The sequence below is a fragment of the Haliaeetus albicilla genome, chromosome Z (assembly GCF_947461875.1).
Source record: "Haliaeetus albicilla chromosome Z, bHalAlb1.1, whole genome shotgun sequence".
NCBI classification, from domain to species: domain Eukaryota; kingdom Metazoa; phylum Chordata; class Aves; order Accipitriformes; family Accipitridae; genus Haliaeetus; species Haliaeetus albicilla.
In genome coordinates, this window is record NC_091516.1 from 13005130 (window position 1) to 13028178 (window position 23049).

Sequence of the window (23049 nt, forward strand, 5' to 3'; positions counted from 1 at the left end):
AATACAGTGTTTTTTTAAAAAGTGAACTGATTCATATAATCTGAGTTTCTCAATTGGAGACATGAGGAAAGCAAGGAATCTACCTTCAGTCCCGCAGTTGTTGATAAAAGTTAAAGGAGAAGACATCAAAGAATTTTAAAAGTTTTTGCATCAGACTTAAAAGTTTGGGTCAGGTAAAGACCCTCTCATGAGTTTCAGTAAAGAATTCTGGGGGGGTGATCTTATGATTACCATAAACTCTCTAGCACATTGAATACCTACTTTTGGGAATGTAAAGGTTAATCGGTGACAGAAGATAAGCAAGCAGGAAGTCCAAGAATCCATATTCAAGGAAAACATGTCTGATTAAAATTTATATTCAGTTATTTGTAGTTAGAATTACACAGGTTGGAAGAGACCACTGAAGACAATGGTCAGTTTTACCCTCAGCTGGGAAAGAGGGGTAAAAAAAAGTCGGGTAGCCTTCTTCACCCCTGCAGCCATTTCTATTTGAATTGAATCCTTCATGGATTATTCTGCAAGCCCATTATTTGAGTCTGAAATTGGCCTATCACACTCCAATTCAGCTTGCAAGTATCTTTGTATAGGAAATGGTAAAGGAAATGATCAGTATGTCTTTTTAAAGAATTACCTTTTAATAGAAAAGGAAAAGAAAAGCAGAAACTGAGATCTCTTTTTGCCCTCTGAATCAGGAGACCTTTTTAGATGTGATTCTCATCTTTTTGTATACATCTATAAGTGGAGATGATCTTTTACAATCTCCTTTTAGGTAGTAAAAAGAGTAGAAATCTAGGGAAAATAAAATGTTATCACTAGGAGCTCATAAATTGTCAAGAAGTTATATCTCCATTTTACTGAGAAATGTAAAGAATAATTTAAAGAATTTTTAGAGGAATTTAAAGAATAATTAGAACTTCTTACAAAGTTTGTGCTGCGACAGTCTTCAAAGAGGATATTACTGGCTTCAGGAAAAGCTGAACCCAGACGTTTTATTTCTTGTATTACCAGGACATTTTCTGAAAAGAAGATCATCTCTCTAGCAGTGTATAAGCAGATTGGCTCCAGAAAAAGCTTAAAATGACAAAAATTAAAAAGGCAAAGGAAAGCTTCTTTGTGGTAAACAAAACCACAGTTAACATACTTCTTAGTTGCTGTTCAATTCCCACCATCCCTGGGGCTAGCTAATTCTTCCATCTGCAAACTGAGCATAATTTTTAACTCTTACCAAGCAGTGGCTAGCTCATTTCCCCTTCCTTGGGTTAGCATCAAAGGATCACCTCTTTGTGGGCTTGAAAGGTCCCGTTGGAAAAGCAGGGTGGGTGGAGATGGCTCAGGACTTTCAGAGGTACGTAGAAACTGCAGGATGTTCTCCAGAGTGGGAAAACTGAGCAGATAAGACTTGAGTAAGGATTTTCATTTCCATGACATTGGTTTAATGAAACACTCAAGAAAGGCACATGGAATGTTGCTCAGGGTCTCATCTTTACTTAATTTTTCTTGATGTTGGGTTTTGGTTTTTTACAAGACAGAAAATCAGTTCTGAGACACAAGCTGGAGAATAGCTGTAAACAAGTTGATGTGCTCTAAGCAGTATTTTTAGCTTTGAATTAAGGTCTTGAGTCTATGATAGGCCTATTGGTTGGGTAATGTTCATATAGACTATTTTCGGTAGAAGGAACTTTGCTTTGAGGTCAAATTGAATGGCCTAAGCTTTATATTTTGTCACTCAGCAAAATCATTACATGAATCGCTTAAGTGTTTCATGATTAAAAAGTAGCTTTTCACTGGTGGAAGTTCACAGGTAGCACCTGTGGGTGCTTTAATTTGATAAGCTACTTTTTATGTGTATTTTTTTATTGCATCTATGAAGATGAAAGCTGTGAGGAAGGCATGGAAATTAGTCCAATATAGAATATATGCTTAATGTAAACAATGTTGTTTTCCTGACACTATAGAGAAGTTTGAAATTGTTGTTTGAGGACTCTTAACAGCTTGTTTGTGTTTTAATAAGTCAGTCTCTAGTTCTGTGTTTGGTTGCTTAGTTAGATATCTTGTCTTAAATGTAAATGAAGTTGAATGTTAAAACAAACCTGCTTTTCTTTGAGGGGGAGGGGACGATTCCTTTTAAGGCATTTTTTTATTTAGGCTGAAACTACAAAACAAACAGGTTCCTAATTCAGTCATGTTGCAGGAGTACTGGAAAATGTGGGAATTTTATAGGACATTTTGGACATTTTAATGATTGTTTCGTTGATTTGTAATAGCCACAGTTTGCATCACTAGGGTGATAACTCTGACTATAACTTTGGCCTGAGAAGGAGGTGTTGGACTGAAAACAAAACAAACCCCACAGCTGCTGGTTTAGGGAGAGAGAGTGTGCGTGTGAGTGTGTGAGATAACTTGTCTTTTTTTTTTTTTTTTTTACAGACTATCACGATGGGATAGCTCTGCAGCCTTCTGCGACAGGCTTAGGCTGTCCACTGATTAAATAAAACAGTGCGTTAATTACGTATGCCTTGACAAAACTCTGCAGTAGCCATCTCCAGGCCTTCAGGAAAAGATAACTGAGTTGTCTCCCTTGGAGTTGTTCTGTTCCACTTCTGCCAGCAGACAGCTTTATTTGTAAACTTTGAGTTTTGCAGGCCACACTGTGTGGTAATCTGGGGGCAATAATTCGGATGCTAATAATACTCATCAAAAGTTGTTATTTATTAAGCCAGCTGACATTTAGGAAGAATAGCCTGAGCTTGCCAAGTGATTCTAGCTCATTGCTGAGGAGCATGCTACTGGTTAGAGCATTTAATTAGGAACCCACCGTCAGGGCCCCCGGGGCGCTAATGGGCCTCTGCCTCCCCTGGCTCTTGCCCATCCTCCTGCCTGGGGGCCCAGGAGCCTGTTCCAGCCCAGCCTGGGGCCATCAGTCCCTGTTGGAGCTGTGTTACCATTGTTCTGCTTCCAGTCCCAGCTGCTGCGGCATTGACATAAAGCCTGCTTTTGCCTGATGACTGCTGGGCTGTCCATGGGACCTGTTTCTCTCACCATCCATGCACAGGCATCAGGTAGCTGAGCAGTGCTGGCCCTGCGGTGAAGCTGCTTTCTGAGTGACATCTTGTCTGGTGCATCTTGGTGGTGGCCAAGCTGCAGCCACCTAGAGCAGCTTTATGGCCAAAACGGAGCCAACGAACACTTTTAGTGACTGTGGATGTTCTTGCTGGAGATACTGCTGCACAGCTGCTGGGTTTGGCTGCCTTGGGCTGGCAGAGGTGATGGGTTGTATAGAGCAAGACCAAAGCGCTGGCTGTGGTGTAACTCACAGTGCTGCGGTGGGAGGGTGACTCTCCTTTTTGCTTTACTGTCCCTGTGACACAGAGATGCAACTCAAGAAGTATGTTATAAAGTGAACTTGTTAAGTGCTTTTACACCACCTTTAAAGTAGACTATTTATGTCCTTTTATCCTCACAGGTAACACTGAAGATAAGCGCTCCCCCTGATTTCAGTGAATGTGGGATTGGGCTCCTGGCTGATGTTCTGTATTACTAACTTCAAGTAAAGTTTTATGCTTAGATAAAATAATCCCTGGAAGACAAAACTCATTTTATGGAATAACTTTACTGAAAATAAATTTGCCTATCTTTTGCTTCAGTTAGTAATGACTGACTTGTTAAAGAAATGTGGTAATTTGATTCACTTATCACTTGGGTGCTTATTGTATTAGGTAGCAGGCTAAGAGGGATCTTCCATTAACAGTGCAGGTCTGTTAATGCTTCTGTATTTATTCTTATGTCTAGTTTTGTGGGAATTGCTAGGATTACAAAAATGTAATATTTGGTTTAAACGTTTTAATGATGTGTAAAACTGCTGTACCGCTTTCTTGGTTAAGGTGGTGCAGGGGGAAAACAGGCATTAAGAGCAGGGATCAGCAGTGTATTAGAAGTACGTCTGGCTTATATTAGGTGTAAACTTCAGGGCAGGTGCATTTGGGCGAAATATTTTTTGTAGTGTAAAAAAGTGAGGATTTTTTTTGTTCTCATTGAAATAGCTTGCAAATTATGTTGCTCTATATGGTATGCTCTTTTGAATTTGCTTCAAATTACATACATATAGATATGTAGCATGATCTTCTGGATTGAACAAATTAGGTAGATAACGCGAAAAGCAAAAGTGCAATTTTCTTCTTTTGTAGGTTTATGTGAAACAGACAATAATCAGCCTGAGAAGAAATGTTAAAAAAATCTGTTGTGTATCCCAAGCTGTTAGTTTCCTATGGTGTTTAGCATTGTAATTCATTGAGAGTTTTTTGGGTTTTTTGTTTTTTTTTAACCTGCTAGCAGTGTAACCTTAAAGAAAGTACTTTTCCCCTCTTGTTTTGCTGTTATTTCTGAAGGCAGCCTTAATGACGCCTGTGAAATAGTATGGTTTTTTTTTTTATTTTATACTGTTCTGCATTGATAGCAAAAGACAAAGAACCCATTGAATGCATTATTTCTATTCATAGTGACATAATTGGTCATACAAACCTTCCTGAAGTAAGTAAATATTTCTTTGATTTGGATACTTGCTGTTACATAATACATGGAAGTATCGCACAGTAGTATATCTGAAGAAAAAGCTAGTTGAAAAGGATGTTTTAAGATACAGCGGATATATCTGTATTCTTTTTTTATTTTATTTTTTCTGGAGAGCCTAAGTATACCCAATTCCTGTTGTGTACAAAGCCAGGGTACGTGACACAGTGATGTTATCAAACCAACTGTGTTCTCCTAAGAGTGTTTGGCCTATTTGCTTCTCCTGTGGAATGTAAATAAAAAAATTTAAATCAATGGCTCTGCTTGGTATAGAGACTCTTTCTCCCTGAATTATACTAAAACATGTCTCCCGTGCAAATGAGAAAGGAGGTAAAAAGGAAGAATCTAGTGTTTTCTTCTTTTTGTTGGGCAGGGGAAGGTGGGGGGGGGGGTGATGTAGCCAAATTTACAGATAGTTGAGTAGACAGGAAGATACGTACTTTTGCCAACTGTTGTAGAAATTCATCTGAGCTATTGCAAAATTTGTAAGAAAGAGATCCTGAGAGAAAGAGTGAGAGCGTACATGTGTTTTTCTCATTCTGATTTGTTTGGGAGGATTTGGGTTTCATTTTGGCCATTTGTACCAGGAAAGGTACACTGCCTGTGTGGTGATGGGGCAGTGGAAGGCTTATGGAGTTTCTTGTTAGCTTTTTTAGCTTTTTCACCAATGTGGTGGCAAAAAAGAACCTTTGTTTTTAATGTAATACTTGCTCTCCTTTTTTTTTTTTTTTTTTTTTTTTTGTATTTCTTGTGCGTGTGTAAGACGATTTCTGTGCCTTTGGCAGGTGGATGTATCTGTGAGAGAAGGGTCTTCTACAGCCTCCTCAATGGGCTGATCCTGTCTTACCATGCCTGTGCCATTTCTGTTTCTTAGGGAGCCCAGACTTCAGGCAAGGAGATTTTCCTTAAAAGCACCACTTAATTCTAGTTATACAAGCAATCCATAGTTTTTACATGCTTAAAATTGATCATGCATTTTTGGGTGCTTGAGTCTAAAAGAAAACAATTTGGCCTTTTTTGTTCATGAAATGTAGTCTGTCTCTGCTAACACTGATATATTTTCATTGCTGTGTTAACTGCTTTTGAGACAGAAGAGAAAAGTTGGAGTAATCACAGCGACTTAGTCCAGTCTGTTGTTTATTTTTTCTGGAGGAATATTCTATGTGCCAGGAGTTCAGAGGCCATTTTAAGCCGTGCTTGTCTTTCCAGTGCTCCCAGTACATTTTCCTCTGCACTCAGTAGCACATTTTGTTACGAATTCTACACCAATTTTTCTGTTGTTAAACCATCTTCACCAAGGCTAAATTATCTCTCTTTGTTAGTATACTGATCTTCCAGCTCACTTTGTTCTTTTGTGTAAGGGGAGGTTGTTCATATATCCTGTCCTGATGTATGTATAAAAATGCAGAATTCGTTATTATTGTGGGAAATCCTGTAGTTCAGCATCACTGAATCAACCTTACCTTATCTTTATCACCTTATTTCATTACTTTTTGGTACTGGGGTCCAAAACTGGATGTGGTATTCCAGATGTGTATTCCTGGAGTGCTGGCTAAAGGCAAATAATTGCTTAATAGTGGAAGCTTAGCCTGTAGATATACCGCAGGATGTTCTTGCCCTTCCTTGCTGCCAGGGCTAACTGCTGGCTCATGTTTAGCCCACTGTCTGCCCAGCCCCCTAGCTCCATTTCTGAGAGCTGTGTCCTGGGTAGTCAGTGCCCAGTATGTCCAAGGGATTAGACCATCTCAGGTACAGGACTTCATGTTTGCCCTTGCTGATTCCGTGAGATATGTGTGTGGGGTGGCAGAAGGGGTTTGGAGGTGTGTTTCATAAGCTTGTGGGGTGAACATGCTGTGTTGTTTAGGTTTTTATTCCAGTGGTTTAGGAACTTTTGGAGTTCTTGCTAAGTCATAACTGATTTAAAAATGTTGTTATGAATCAGAATAGAATATACAAATAATTTTAAATGTATTTTTAAATCTTGGCATACTTTCTTAGTAAAATAGAAGAAGAGAAAAATATGCAATTTTGTGCATGCTTAGTAGATATGTGTTACTCCTTCACATGTCCTTATTTTTCTTAGCTCCTTACGGGTTGGAGTGATGTCTTGAATGCTGCATTTCTAGCAAAGCAGAAGTGTCCTGGTAGTGAAATGTTACCCATGTGCATATAATCTCTTACAAGCAGAGTTGTACCATTCCAGCCACCAATAAATATCGTTTTGATGGTTTTGGCTCTATACTTTTCTTACATTTTACGCCATTTATTTCTCTAGGTATTGCCAGGTGTCTGAAGTAGTTGACCAAGACCTAAGGACTTGGAACAGTGGTGAGTAAATGAAATTCAGATTATATTATCTGGTATTTTCACATGCTCTCTGACTCTGAAGTTTGACTGGTGTTTGAGGAATGGAAGATGTGCAGTAGGTTATGCCTTCTGAGTATTTTCTTCTGAGCACCAAGTTCTTGTTCAGAGCATTCATCTGACTTTTTTCAGCCAAGATTTTAAGAAGGCGTAGAGGCGGTAGTCTCAGTGACTGCATTTGATAAGTGAAACCTCCTCCCCTCGCCCCTTGACTTAGAAAATACTGAACTTAAAGTATTTCAAGAAAAATAGTTCAATCTATACTTGAAGCAATAACATACACTGTGACCCATTATATCAAATAAATAATGCCTGAATCCAGACATCTCAGAATCCTGCCAGTGTACATTAAGCAATTATAAAATCAGATATCATTCTAGAATACATGGAAACCTAAGGTAAGTTAATAAATTGCTGCAGGATGAATATTTGGTCTTACTTTAAACCCCCGAGCTTATGTCTGTGGTTCTTAACTCCCCCACTGCAAACTGTGGTGTCCTTCGTAAAGATAGATCATTTTGTTGATCCCCTATGCCCTCCTCATTGCTGATTCTTTGCATCCTGTGTGCAGGATGTACCTGTTGTGTACCTGTTGTGACTAGAGAAGAATGCAGAAAGGATCTAAGGAAGAACTTTAAAAATTTCAAATACTTTTTAAAGTGAGTTTTGTTTAGTAATGAGTTTATGAATACATTACTTGCACTTCCCTGGCTGTAGGTGTAGGCTGGCAAAAAGAGGCTTAGAAATGCAGAGATAAACTCACCAGCTGTTAATTGTACTTAATAGTAGTAGTAGTAGTAATTGTAATAATAATAATACTTTCAAAAAGCAACTGTGTTTTCTTGCCAAGATATAGTTATTTGGAAAAATTTAATATTTCTATTTCTTTGGTTTCCATAGCAGACCCAGTTTATGTGAAATATTTTGCATTTATGGGATCTTGTTTGATTTCAGTGCTGTTGGCAGCAAATGTAAGTTTTTAGCACCCATGCATTTGGTTGCATGTGCTGTTGACTTGGTGGCCAAGAACCAAATGCAATACAGTGAGAAACTCTTGCCTTGTTTTTGTCTTCTTTTTTGTTTTAATGACCTCTGAAAATTGTGTTTGTATAGTTCTTAATTTCTAGAAATACCATTTAGTTAGAACTTTGAAGGAATTTATCATTTTAGAACATTTACCTTCATGTAGTTCTATGTTTACTATCTCCTTTCTATTTCTGCTTGTATTTTACCAGGAAATGCAAGTAAGTGAATTTTAAGTGAAAGTGTCAGTTAATTTTAGATAGTTCTTTTTGCCTACTGTTTATCTATCCCCCTGCCCTCATCCTCCACCCCCTGACAATTCTCAGGACTAAACTGCTGTATTCACGGTGTCATCAGTGCATGAGTGGAATGAATTGATAGTTGCTGTGCACTTTCCATCCACCTTATTCCTCCTCCTTGGCAAGAATGAAACTTATTCTTCCCTACTGTGTTTGCCAGGGCATTCAAGAGTGCTCAAAAATAAGTGGTACATTTTCTGGTATTTATATTAGTTCATTTAGTACTCAGTACTCTAGAATAAATGTTACAGGTCCTTACCCAGTTTGAGTCTGTTCAGTTATCTAGGATATTTTTGGTCATGGTGGATATGAGAAAGACCCACACAACATTCAAGTTCCCATAGAAAAATCCAAGTTTTGCCCTTGCCCTTAAGTGTAGACTTACTAGGAGTCACGTTAAATTTCAAAATCATGAGGAACTGTGCAAGAAGGAATTCAAACTACATTGAACATCATCAACCTGTCTTGTCCTTCCTGAGATACCTACATGTATATGAATTTATATGGCTTAATTTACTTATGTGCCAGTGTGACACATTTATTTGTGCTCTGTGTAAGTTAAGTGTTCCACAACACACAAGTGTGCCACTACGTTGAAACAGATGTGTTAACCCAACAGGTACCACTCCAGTGCATGTATTATGTGATCCCACAAAAAGCTGAAACTTTTGTACAAGTTTCTTTACAAAGGTACAATGGACAATTCTAGTCTGTACCTTTTCACATGTAGGATCTGATAATATCATATGCCTGGTGCTCAGAAGTCACTTGTCCCAAACATTCTGAAAATAAAAACTATCCTTCTCTCAAACTAAACATATCTATTGTTTAAGAGAAATTTAAAGAAAAAATACTTAGTATTTTTAAAAGTAACTCTAAAACTTGCTTATGACTGCTGCTTGTTGGTGACTCAAGCGTATTGAAAAGTAGTTTTATAAACAATAATTCATGTGAAGCAACTTCTGTTTTTTTACTGACGTTTAATTGCATGACTTCAAACTGAAATAATTTCCTTCTTTACAGAGTGCTGATACTTGTTATTTTATGATTAATATGGTGGCTATTCTGGTGGGATGCTCTGATATGAGGCCCTGATTCACCAGAGAATGAAAAGATATGTGTAAGGGCTATTGAAATATGGTTAGAATGCTGTTTGTTTAGAAATTAAGGAGGTGTTTAAGAGTTTTGTTGAATAGGGAAAAAGCGGAAGCAACAGCTTTTGCTAAACTGGTACCTCGCTTGTATTACAGATTATAGTGAAATACCAGACCAAACTTCCACAGCAGTTGCTAGGGCTGAAAACTGAACTGTATACTGCATGGTACGCTGTCTGGTGTTGCTACATCATAGGCAGTTTATATAGCTTTATCTAACAATGAATATAGGTATTCATTCTTTCAAGTTTGGTGCTCTTTAAGAAGCTGCTAGTTAAGAATTAAAGAGACTTCTTATTAATTTAAAATTGCTTCTTGGGTAGTGTTACAGATAATATGACATATTTTATAGCAGTGTGCCTTGGGCCAGTTAAGAGGGGAGCCCTATAATGCTTAGTGACATAACAAAAACACTTTAAGAACATGAAGCTAACTTAAACAATGACTGGAGCAACTGTGAGCAGCAGTATGTGGGAAGCCAGTGTAGAGGGTTAAGTGTAGTGGTGATGTTAAAATTGCACAGTTAATAGGATTAGCTCGTGCAGATCTAATATGTTGAAAGGAAATTGAAATTAGAACTTTTCCTTCATAAATAAATATGTAATTAATATAGTTTCTCTCCAGATATAGTAATGAGCACAGCAAAGGCCTAGTTGAGTTTTCTTCATAGGCATTGCATAAGTTGTCTGGGGAAAACATTTGAAAACAGGTAAGCACTTAATTCCATAAAAATCTTCACTTCAGTTGCAATAAAATAATTAATAAAATTGTAACTGAAAGCAAGAAATAAACAACTGAGATAAAAATTTAAAGGATAAAATTACCTTCTGATATGGTCTTAATGAAATCTTTGGTATTTTGCTTACTCTTTCCTCTTCTTTTTCTCCCCAACGTTTCAGTTTAATTGTAAGAGCATTCACATACTCCCTGACTTATATGTGTGTCACTTTTGTTGCAATATGAGTAGGATACAGCCTTATAATGCCTTTTCTAATAACATGAAAGATAGTCTCCAAAATTGTGTTGTGCAACAAAGCACAAGTTATTATATGTAAGATTAAAATAATATTAATCAAGAATTGATTGCTTAGTACAGGGTTGCTACACTCCTACCAGGACCCGCACATCAGAGCTCACAGTGATCCATGCTCCAGTGAAATGCCTCAGCAAAGGTCAGATGCTGCACTAAATTTCCCTGTTGGACATCTCTGGAAGGCAGCAGGTGTTAATGTGGTTGGGGCATGTTAGCCTGGGGACTCTGATGGTTGATAGTGAGACTAGTCCCTGAAGATTTGGAGGTTCGATCCCCTCTTAATAGCTGAATTTTCATGAGCCACTTGCCACTATTTTTGCAACAGGTTGATACATAGGTGCAGTTCTTGGACCATGGACTTTTGGCATTCCAGCTACTCTGGAACCTGCCAGCTGATGTGACAAATATTATTCCGTGCTACATGAAAATAAATGTTTTGGCCAGCCAGTCCAGTTCCTCTACAGGTAATAATACTTACCTAGCTTTCCTGCATAGGGTCCTGGTTGGCATTGGAGGATGAGGATTGTGCTTTTGGCCTTGGGAACAACTAGGAGAAACCAAGGGGAAGGAAAGCAAGCAGAGTGTGTTTCTGAAGGTCTTTCCTCGTGTCATGATTACCTGCAGAGAAAAGAATGTCATGGTTTGTTCAAGGTGTTCTAGCTGTCATCTTGCCTATGTGCTGAACTTTATCTGCCTCATGACAGTGCTTTGTGACTGCAGGAAATATATTCTAGGTTTCTGATGAAGCTCTGCCGTATCTTAAGCCTGAAGTAGAAAAATTGGTAATAATTTTGAGGTGACTAAAAGGTCCCTGTGTGTTAATCCCACATAGTTCACAGAAGAATACAGATGGGGACACGGAGTTGATCTTTGGGTTTTATGTTTGGTTTGAGATATGTGGTTTTGTTTATATCAGTACAGTTTTGTACTATGTACATAACAGCACAGAGGCAGGGTGGGATTTTTACCTCTGGAAGCCAAAAATAGAGGTGTAGCCAGTGTTGCTGGCTTTACTGGTTTTTGTTAACAGCCAGAGTAAATAGGAAGTCATATATTTGTACTGCTTTTCCTCTATAGCAATCTCTTTTCTGTGTAAGTGCTTTGCCTTTTTTTTTTTTTTCCCTCCCACTATAAATTATCTTTGTTTACTCCTTCTCTGGAGAACTTTAAGGTGATTTTAAAGGATTAATCCAAAATTGCACTCCACTTCCATTGAACAGAAACAAAAATAGCAGTGGATGTTTTTTAACTTTCTTTCCTTTTGTCTGTCTTCAGAGGGGAGAGAGGACGAGTCACCAACTCAGGAAAATACTAAGGTTTGGAGTTCTTTCCTTGGTGGGAACTTTCAGACACTGTAAACCACATTGAACTGATAATTTGCTTATGGAGCAACAAGTACAATTGCTAATTTTAATTTTGTTATTTCTGGAACCTAGTGTAGTTCTTGATATGGAGATGCCATGCCACAAGCAGTGAGTAAATAGCAATTGCAGCCACAGGAAGAAGTGTGGCGTAGCGGATAGCGTTGCCTGTCCTGACTCTTGCATTTGATTTCCGCCTCTGTTATTAACCTGCGGAGTGATATTCAGAAAGTTAATTTATTTCTTACTCTTTTTGTCTGTTTAGATTGCAATGCCTTTTGTCCAGATACTGCACCTCAGTTCATCTCACTGTGCTTTGGTGCCTATGGAGTCCTTTAGTTGCTATAGTATTACTGTTTTTACTTGCAGAGTTTCTCTCGTGCTGTGACATTAACTCTCAGGGACTCACTGTGTGACATGGAATCCTGAGACATTTGAATATTCATTCTGCAAGAAGCTAGTAATACTGTTCAGAGCATGGTTTAATATTGCATCTGGTCTTACACAACTGAAGGCTGATGCCAAAAGGGGCAGTACCGCTTCAGCCTGTTCTTCCTCCTCTTGCATCAGGCCCCAGCCCCAAGGTGAGTTCAAGGTAAGCAAGCAGCTGATTCAATAAAAAACCCTAACTGCCTGGGAAGGAAAACTGCATCAGGTAACTATGGTGGCCTGGCTCGTCCTGTGGCTGAGAAACTACTAGATGTAACACAAGGGACGAAGAGGGAATAAGCAGCTGGAAGTATGTGGGGAGAGTAGTACTGTTTCTTTCAGCAACAGATAATAAATACGCCAGATGAGACACAGCATGAAAACCTAGGGTTATTAAGAGCTGCATTTTACAACCAGATTTTGAATGTAGCAGAGGAATGGCTTGCAATGGATGTGACAGCCCAACTTCAATCCTGCTGATGTTAGTTGCTGCTGTTACATATTCTTCACTGGAAGTTTTTTTTTTTTTTCTAATATAGCTTTAGAATTGGTTTTTCTGAAGTAGCAATCATCTTTGTGATCCACATTACAATTTCAAGGCATATTTCTGATGCCTAAATATAACTTTGATTTTATTTAATTTTAATTTAAATTGAAGTCTACTTAATCTTGCAAATTGAGCTGACAGAAGTTGCTCTTGTGATATATTCTACAGACCTTGTATTCATAATTTCCGCTTTAAACTCTGTCAAGAAACTTCATTCTTCTTTGAAAATGACTTCTGTAATTGGAGTTGACTCTTTAAAGGGCATTTTTCACCCACTGCCCTTTCTCTTAAAAATGTATACACCAGATTAGATTGGTTTCTTTGATCTTACTTTCTTTGTGAGCCTCATGTAATAAGATCTTGTGTTGAAGGACCTGTCTTTTCTTCCCCACTTGCCCTAAGTGTTCATGAAATAAAGAGGGGTGAGCAGGATGGAGGAAGAGAGAAGTGAAATGTTAAAATGATTTTGGAAAATGCAGTGACTAAAATTGAGGAGCTTTCACACACAGCCCACACATGCTTACGAGAACGTGTATATTTCCTGTCGATCACGTTCACGGATGAGGTCGCTGAGTAAATTCAGCTAAGCAAGGAGAACAGTTCAACAGCTCAAAAAGCAAGCGTGCCTCTGAGAATGCTGCAGCCCAACGGGGACCCGGCTCTGAAGCTGTCTGTACGACTGACCTAGCCAATGATGTTGCTGAAATTTCACATCTGTTATTTCTTACTGCCCACTTTTCTGGCAACAGCCAATCTTCATTTTTTCCATTATAGGCAGCTGCTGGAACTAAAAGGAGCTTGAGCTCATTTTCAGATGTACTAAATAGACTATGTTTTACCTCCCCCCCCCCCCCCCCCCTTCTTTCTACCACATACTACAGCACACTTACTTCAGAAGCGCAGGATCTGTGAGTTGTGCGCTCTAGATGTGTCTGAAGATAAGCAGATGTGTTAGCCTGTGCATGCAAATAGTATCTTAGAAATGAGGCTATCATAAAGTCCAGGAAAAGAGAGATTCTTAAAAAGCAGCTGCCAGTGAAAGAAGAAATCTATACAGATTGAGAAGGACTGATTGTCAGGAATCACCAGTATTATCACTGAAACCTGCTTTCTACCCTGGCTGTGATTAGGGTTACCTTCTGCAGGAAGTACAGCAGTGCACAGAGCTCAATGGTGGAGCCAAGTACTTTATGTCCAAGTAGATCAGAACTGCTTGAAAGAAATAGTTCCTTTTTCATTTTGTGAGGCTGACTTACCCTTTTTCTCTATGTCCCACAGAGGAATTCCTCTCTTGTATCCTTATGACCCTCTCTAGTTTAAGCTATTGGAGCTTAGATTACTTTCCAAAGCTATTAAAAAGGAGCAGGGTACTAGGGCCTCTTAGCAAGTTTGCAAGTAACCTGTTGAAGGCTGTTCAAACCTATATGTCTAAATACATTGTGGAATTGAAGAGTAAGAAAACAATACTTCCCCTCCCGCCCCTAAATTAAGTGGACAGACCACAGAAAAAGCATTCAGTGAGAATTATGAACTGAGAACTGGGCTGCTTGGTGAGTGAATGTAACTAGCTGAACTTTTTATGAATACCAGGGAACCACCAAAATCCCTACTTCACTGATTTTTAAAATAGCATGAGATCAATAGAGTTGTGACTTTTCGAGGACATTTACTGATACATGTAGTCAGGAATCCCTGACACTCGAGTCCTGTGGTCTGATCATGCTGCTGCAGTTCTGCAGAGGGGCAGTGCTTCCCTCAGACTGGTAATCGCAGCTTCCCGCAAGGTAATGCGGAATGACTTAGGACAAAGAATAAACAGTGAGAAAATATTACTGACTTTCAGTGCAATGGAATAAATGGGAGGAATGGATGGGAGGAGGTGAGGTAACATACTGGACCCAAAGGTGAATGTTGTCTTATGCTACATACCTCCTAAAATGCTTCAAGATGCTCATGAAAAATGTCTTTAAAATTAGTATCTTATCGTTCTAAAATGTTAGAATGGTATTCTGGCAAAATATAGTTAATGTGATAAAATTGGGTATTGCTGTAATTGAAAAAAATTGCTATACCAAATGTAGGCTGATGATTTACCTTCATTTTGCACTTCTTATATCACTGTTTATCTTTTTTATTGTTGTTGGTTTTATTCTTCCCTGCTAAAGCAAAATAGTTTTTTCTAGTTGATAGAAGGTTGCAGTTGTCCTTTACTGGATCATTTTTAGATCTACCTCTTAGACAAATAATACAGCAAGATAAATATTTTCATAACGATTCTTTTGGGGGTAAAATTTAATGCAGTAGAAAATGAAAAATTTTATAGTCTCTGAAGATTTGTAGCTTTTATTAAATGTGGAAAAAATCCTTCCCTGCAGATAATTATTTTTTTCATGTCTTGGAAAAGTTGAGGCTGAGAAGAGCAAAAAGAAATTCTATACAAGGAAGGTTGAAAACATCCCCTGAAATCCAACTAGTTTTCCAGATTGCGTTGAGGATATTTCTGGAAATTGGATACCATTCATATCCCTTCCTGAAACTGTCAAATCTGTTAGGAGTGTGATAAGTGAAGTACTCTTGCATGTACATATGTCAAAACAACACTATATTTAATGCAATTAAAGCATTTTCTAGGTCTGCCTCCCTGGCATTCTCACCAATCCATCCTCTGATGGCTGGTTATCAAGCTGGTTTTCTTTGTTACTGAAATGTTTTTTTATGACTGTTTACGTGGCAGCTGGGGGGGCTCCACCTCAGAGGTACTGCTAGCATACTAATGCTTGTGAAATACAGAGGGGATGCTGCTTAGTCTACACATTTAGTATCTAAGTCAATTAAAGAAGAATTGACCAAATGCCACCACTCCTGCTTGGAAAGTCCTTATCCCATTTATTTTTACTTCTTTTAATCACTAGTCTGTGTGTACAGTTCCTTCTTATTAAAGGAAATGAGTGAACAGTAATAGCATACTTTAATTTTTGCTACATTTCAGCAAATTATTTCAAAAATTCATCACTTCTGTTTTAGGATGGTACTCCACTAACAACAGTGAGATGGGAATTAGGATTAGCAGTGCAAAATCATGATTTTTAAACATGTTTTATGACAGTCTGAAAGATTGCTATGTTATTCTAGGTCTGATTGCAACTTGTTTGCATTCATATCTGTCCTATATTCTGACACTGTTGCAGTGGTCTGTGTTCACTGCTGTGCCTGTAGCAGCTCACCTGTCAATTTTATTAATGAACCACTGCAGATATATATACTGTGCCAGTGGGGAAGCAGGTGTTCATGGTAAATCAAGATCTTTCTCTGTTCCATCTTGGCTGCACTATGGAAAAGTTCACTCTAGGCAGAGCAGAAATGAAAGTGAGGTAAATAAGTAGATAAAAGCTCAAAGGAAATACAGTAACTTCTTAAAGCATTGAAGGTGCTAGAGATGATTGGCCTTATTAACCCAAAATGATGTGAAATGACATTTCATGAGATGCTGGTCTAGGAAGTCTATAACTTAAAAGCTATTTCTGAGTCCAAAGGTGCGAGTAGATCCTTAGTGCTGTTTTCAGATGTGCCTAGAGGCACAGCTCAGAATTATGTGCCTACAGAAAGCCTGTTGGGAGTCTTGGGTGTTCCCAAGTATTTGAGTAGCCTTAAAAGAAACCTGGTTACATTGGCATACTTTTAATAATTTTACCTGTGGGAGCATCAAATAGGTCTACATACCATAAGCAATGCTCTAAGGCTGAGTTTGATTCAGAATTATTACAAAGTGTAATTAAGATATATTCTAAGTGTTTTGCAGCCGTCAGAGAAAGGGAATTATTTAACTGATAAATTATTGGCTGACATTATGGAATGTAGTAATAGGTGTCCATAACTGTGGTGGTCTAAGGAAACATCCAGAAAAGGAAAAAAGAAAAAAAAAACAAAAAGGATTTCAGATACATAGGCCTTCTTTAATGATACTCCGGAAAAGGGAAAAGTTTCTGCATTCACTTATGAGTACCAAAGTCTCAATTTATCTGTTAGAAACATTTCTGTTTTAAAAGTTGACTTTATGGAATTTTACAAAGGTTGGTGAAAATTAGAGGAGCAGATTAAGAAAGGGATGAATAGCAAACAGAACAGTTAGAAAAATCCAGAGGCTAGAGAGTTCTTGAAAAAACAGAGGTTAAAAGCTATTAATTCCCTAGCTGCCATAAGGTAAATAACACTTGTTCCCCTCACACCCTAAGATGGGAGCTAGTAAACTCTCAGGTGTCCAGCTGTGAGGAACATAATCTGTTGGAATATTACAAGAGCTTCTGAGAAACTCCCAAGGGTTGTGGTGGTGTCACCTCAGTACCACATTGTGCCCAGCTGCTTAGGTAGCATAATACTGGGGTAGAAAACATAGAAGAGAGTACAGAGCAAAAATACTTTGAGAATTGTTTCATTAAGTCATTTTAAAACCAGACTGTAGAAAGGATGAGAAATAAGCTGTATGAGACAATAATTGGGCGGACTGGGAGAAAACTGCTGGGCTTGCTTGCTTTCTCAGGCTATGAGATGTTCAGGCTTAGAGATCTTAAAAACTTAGGACGAAGTGTTAGTACCTCTCTTTATGCTGGATGCTGATGATACAGAAGATTATACAGCTCCTGCTCTACAAACCCTTAAGCACATTGCATAGATGTATGAGAATTCCTTCTGAAGGTGAGAATCTCCTGTGAGAGAGATGTCTGTAAGTGTTTGTGAAAAAAGGACTGGGACCAATGCTGAGCTGGGTATCGCCTTGTTGCATTTTCAATTTTCTTTTGGGGAAAAAAAAAAAAGTTACTTCTAATTTGAATCTACTGAAGTATTTTGCATTAGTAAAGAGATGAGTTTGCTCAGCTGTTGCAATACTTCCCATTTTGTAAAAATATTTTGAATCTAACAGGGACTTTGATTCCAGGTTTTTCTCCTTCTGAATACAGGCCAACTAAAAATTGCCAGCTTCGTAATGTATCATACAAAAATCCTATTTTCACTTTGAATGAGTGATTCACTCCATATTTGCCATGACTGTAGTCGTACCTTGCTCCAGCATTGTTGAATTTACTGACTAGAGAAATTCTGAAGCCTTTGCCCCTCCTTATGATTGCTGCTGTGACAGAGCAGCTGGTAAGTGGTTTGAGCTCAGCCTGGTTGCTGAGGCCATCAGCTTCATTTAGGGCTTGTTCTCACAGCTTAATAACTGGATTTTGGTGAGAGCTGTTGAGTCAGATGCAGTCTATTTGTTCTGCTAACAGGCCAGCTGTGGATATGTAAAATCCCCTTTCCCTGTTGCTCCTTGCAACAGCAGGTTTAATTGTTACAGGCTCATAGGAACCAATTAGATTAACAGATGTTAAAGGGAGCCAGTTTCAAGTCTGGGTGGGAAGCAGGAATTTGAGAAGGCTTGTGTAAGGGCTTGCTGACACCCAGGTGATGAGTGTCTGGCTTTGAGGATGTGGGTCCCATGAAAATTGCACCACTTTTCTCCCCAGTTTGCTGGGGCCAGATGGGGATGTTTGTAAGAATAGCAGCCAGAGCATAATCTTACTTATTTTAGCAAATAACAGCATACTCCAGAAGCTCATCTTTGGTTTTGTTTTTCCTTTCCTGCGTTCAGCTCCATGGAACCCTTAAATTCATGCTTGTTTGAATCTGTCTTGTAGAGAGAGTTTACTTTGGGGTCTTTTTTGTTTTCCTTATTAAATGACAAGTTAGTTAAAATCTGGAACATCATCAAAATTTGATTTGACAGAGATCTGTTAGTTCATCTACTTAATCCGTTGCTGAAGCAGAATTGCTTCCTGCTGGGTGCAACCTGAGAGAAGGTTTTAATACTTTTAAGTGTTGGAAATGAGGACAGGAGAAGCTTTTTTTTTTTCTTTTTTTGTTCCTCTACTGACTTAAAACTGCTTTGGTGAGTGCTGGAGTAGCGGTATATGCTTCAGACAATGGCTAGATTTACAGAGATTTATGTCAACATTGAAAGGCAATTTTTTTGCAGCAGGTGATTTTCAAAAACTTAGTAACAGTTTTGAGGGTATTCAGAGGAGCTGAATTGTAAAACATGTAAGTATGTTTGTATTGCAAGCACTTGTATGCTTTCCTTCTCCCTTTCTTATTTAGATAATGTTGATTCTTACATGACCACTTGCATCTTGAATAGCATTTGAATGGTCTTGAAATCATACAACAGAATTAACAGTTTTTAACAACATGGGCCCAGCCAGTGTTGTTTTCTTAATGATACTACTCATTAAATGTATTTTGTTGATAAAGGGAAAAAAAAGGCAAAAAATTTAGCTTCACCTATATTCTTGCAGTTTTTTGACTTGTTCCAGCTTATTTGTGGGTGGAATGTCATACCATTGCTATCGTAAGCTCTCCAATAAATAAATACTTGTTTTTCTGTGAAAGGAGAAAAATGGGAGTTCTCTCACTAGTGAAAGTACACAACAAAGAAGACATGTTGGAATTCATGTATGTGGATCTTAGTGCACTGCCACTAAGAAATTATCATTAACAGACAAAAAGCACTTTCCTAACAATCTCTTGCTTTTTGTGCAACAAAATCTGATAACCAGTGGTCTGGCACATGACCAAGGGTGTCACCTGCGTGCTTCATGTCTGGATGCATGTATGTAAAAAGGCAGATTCCCTTCCCCCTCAACACAGTAACGAAATTGTAAAATGTAATTATGGGCACCAATGCTGAGGTTCCTAGATATGTATGACTCAAGGAAAACACCAGATATGATTCATGATAAAATCACAAGCGCTGGAAATCATCTGAGCTCCCTTAGTTTTGATTGGTATCAGCTATAGTTGCACATTTCTTTACAGGATCATGCTTGTAGATTCACCTAGCAACATATTTTTTGCTGTTATCCATGCTAATAAAAAGGAAATTAATATCACCGGGAACTGTGCAGTGGTATTTTGAAGATGGAACTCGGTTTTCTGTGTCAGGTGATGAAATTATAAGTATTGATTTAAGTAATTATAACCATCCTTCACTAAGGGACAATATAAGTTTGACTTCATATTGGTTAAACATAAGATACTATATAATGTGACACAGATCTTTACAGTTTCATTCATTGGAAGCTAGTGTATTGTAAAATACCAAGTATTTAATAAAAAGGATCACTTGCCAAAATAGGTCCATAAACCCGGGCTTTTGATATTCATACGATTATTTCCCTTCTTGTCCATGAGAAATGAGAGTCAGAATAGCAGACTCTTAGATAAAGAGAAAATGAGTCTGTTTTCCACTTGAGTTTAATCTATAGGTCAGTTCCATATTCTTACCCATTTTGCATGTGTGTGTGTTAGTCCTGTTTCCTGACTGGCAAAGGGTGCAGTGATGCAGTGTCTATTGTAAGTGTCCAGCAATTTGCAGCATGCCTAAATCGGCAAGAATTATATGAAGTTATGTCTTTTGTCAGATTTTCCAACCAGGGTGGCCTAATCCACCCAGGTTTTTTAGGCATTTTTAAAATGTTGGCTGTGTTCAAACTTGGAATAATCAGTGCAACTGTAAGAGTCCACCTGGATTTAATGCTTGAAGTGAGAAACAGCTGTGGCTTTTTCAAGAGCTATTCCTATGATGTTTGTGTGCATGCAGTTAAGTTTGAAGGAAGGAAGGGTATCTCTGTATCTGTAGTAATGCTGGTACACCTCTGTCCAGGGTCCACTGAAGGTAGGTGGAAAACTCTGGTTGGCTTCAGTGAGCAATGACTACACCCTTAACAATTGACTATATGTTGAAACACACCTCATCCTAAAAGGATCTTCTAGAACTTCACGGAATTTGGTTATTGAAAAAGCCTGCAAAAAGGTTGTTACCAGAACACTATTAAGTAGTTTTATTTCTTTCACCTCATTATATTTGAGGCATTTTTTTCACCTCTAGAGTCTATAAATCACAGGGTTGAAAGAGGCCCAGAGAGAAATGTAACAAATACGAGCCTCAGATGTTTTAGAAGTCTTGGAGAAGAAGAGAGCAGAGGTAGAAGAGAGTAGATAAAACATTGGACATTTTGTCATTGCCCTAATTATTTTTGGAACAAAAGCAGTGTTCTTCTTTAGGACATAACTGTATTTAGATGGAAAAATCTGTTGAATTGTGAACTGCTGCAATCCTCCTGCTTTTTAATTTCTAAATAGTTTTGGGTAGTTTACAGCTTATGACTTCATTTGTTTAAATTCTGTGATTTGAGGAAGAAGAAAAAAAGCTAGTCAGACTCATCTATCTCTAAAAGCCTTAACAGTCTGATGTTGCTACGGCATAGTCTAGAACAAAGTCTGTTGAGTAAAACTTCTATCATTCGATCTAAATTTATGATGACAGAATAGATGTTTTTGCCATGGAAAAGTTATTTAAACAGTGATAGAATGGAGTTCGTTTGATGTTTGCTGAAGTGTGATGAAGTACATACTGTAGTAAAGAACATACTATTTTAATTAAATGGATGCACAAGTCTTTGTGATCTTATTATTCTGATCATCTTTTGATAAAAGTCTAGACTGAGTTTTCCAGTTGCTAAAGCATTTTGCTGACTTGTGCATGATGGCTTACAGTTGCACAATAAGGGTTGATGGCAGCTATGCTGATTAACATGCTGCCTTTATAATTTTAACAAAATAAGAGACATTGTCCCAGATCATTAGCATCATCTTTAATTTTCAAATATTAGCATTAAGTGTTATCTAGTATTGCTGCTAGCTATAGCTGGAGTGAATTTCCTGCTTGCTCCTTTTAAAAGTCAAATTGAATTGTGCCCCTTTGTTCCAAGGGGGAGCTCAGCTTTCGTAAAGAGCAATCCTCAGTAGGTGACTTGTCTTTTCTAAAGTACAAAAGGCTAAGGGGAACTATGGTTTTGCAGAAGGAAAAAAGAAAAACTTCGGACTGTAAATCACACAGACGTTTGGAAAGTTGTGTGCAGCATATTGAGTACTACTGAATCAAGAGCAGATTCCAGCCTTTTCTTTGCTGAGTGGAAAGCCTTCCTGCAGCGGTATTCAGAGAAGAACATTCAGTGTTAAGCTGAATGAAGAAGGAGCTTAACTTATGCTTCTTTTCAGCCGTACTAGGAATGTCCTCTGGAGTTTGCAGTGTTGTAGAAACTATAAATTATGTAGCTTCTGTCAGTGCAGTATTCTAGCACAGTATTTTGTTTACCCATAGCTGCCACCTTTGAAATGCAGAGTTGCTTCATGCAGTTCTTTGTTGTTCTGTTATAAGCTAGCATTTACATGTTACAGTAAATAATTAGTACTCAAACATTCATTTTAGGTCTGAGGGACAATATGTAATTCTTTCTCTAAAAAGAGGGTACTATTGTGACTTTAGTGAGAGCAACAACTTTTATTCTGTGGTGGTATAGGACTGGAGAGGGGACAGTGAAGCTTGATCTGTAAGTTTAAAGGGGTTCTTCCTGAAAGTGAGTGATGGGTTTGTGGGTTTTTTTTCCTAATCCCAAGATTAATAAGAAAACAGTAGTTCTTGGCAGAATCTGTTGTTTCAGGTTTTAAATCTTACTGCTATCCCTCTCACATTTTAAAGATGACTTTTAGCTCAAAAAGGGAAGGAAAAATAGAGATGTGCTGAGCAGGTGGGAGGCTGATGGGTAAGCTCCTGTAGCAACGGTTTGAATGTTGGTCAATAGCAAGTACAATGCTTGTTTGGAAAAGGATATTGGGCCAAGACTGTTTTGAAATGTGCTTTCATCGAATCTCTTCCTAACTTGCATGAAGTATTCTCCAGAATAGTTTGCAATTGTTTCAACTTGCCATTTACCAGCTGATGCTGCCTGACATCAAGCTGATGAAGAATTCTCCATGAACTTTCTTAAAACCTGAAATTTTATAAAATCAGTATTTTTCACAGGTGTGTACTACAGACTTTGACAAGAATGGAATTGCTGGTGCAAACGAGTCAGTTTTGTTCGTTCTGAAACAGCCAACAGGGAAGTAGCTGGTCCCCATTTCAGCCAAAAGCCCTGGGTTGTGCCCATGTTCACTGATATTAGGTCAAGATCTTGGAAGTCTTGTCTGTGTTTGAAGTGATTGTTCTTAACTCTTGTGATGCTGGCTCTTGGAGTAAACTTTGAATGATTTCTGTTTCCCATATAAACTCTAGCTTTTAGCTGTAGTGCATAGGGGGGTTTTTTGTTTTATTTTATCTTACTTTGTTGTTGTTGTTGGGATTTTTTTGTTTGTTTGGGTGGGTTTTTTACAAAGCAGAATTCAGAAATTT

General features: G+C 38.1%; 1 protein-coding gene across 4 annotated transcripts in view; it reads left to right on the plus strand.

The window, feature by feature from the left end:
• The window catches only part of LHFPL2 (LHFPL tetraspan subfamily member 2), a 126628-nt gene that overhangs the window by 57659 nt on the left and 45920 nt on the right, over window positions 1-23049 (plus strand). For 3 of the 4 annotated variants that reach the window (XM_069775957.1, XM_069775959.1, XM_069775958.1), the window contains one exon: window positions 6842-6894. The gene's annotated coding sequence lies outside the window, so the exon portion shown is untranslated. Of the gene's footprint in view, window positions 1-6841; window positions 6895-12376; window positions 12396-23049 lie in introns of those variants that run through there. The other variant, XM_069775961.1, reaches the window with a different exon arrangement.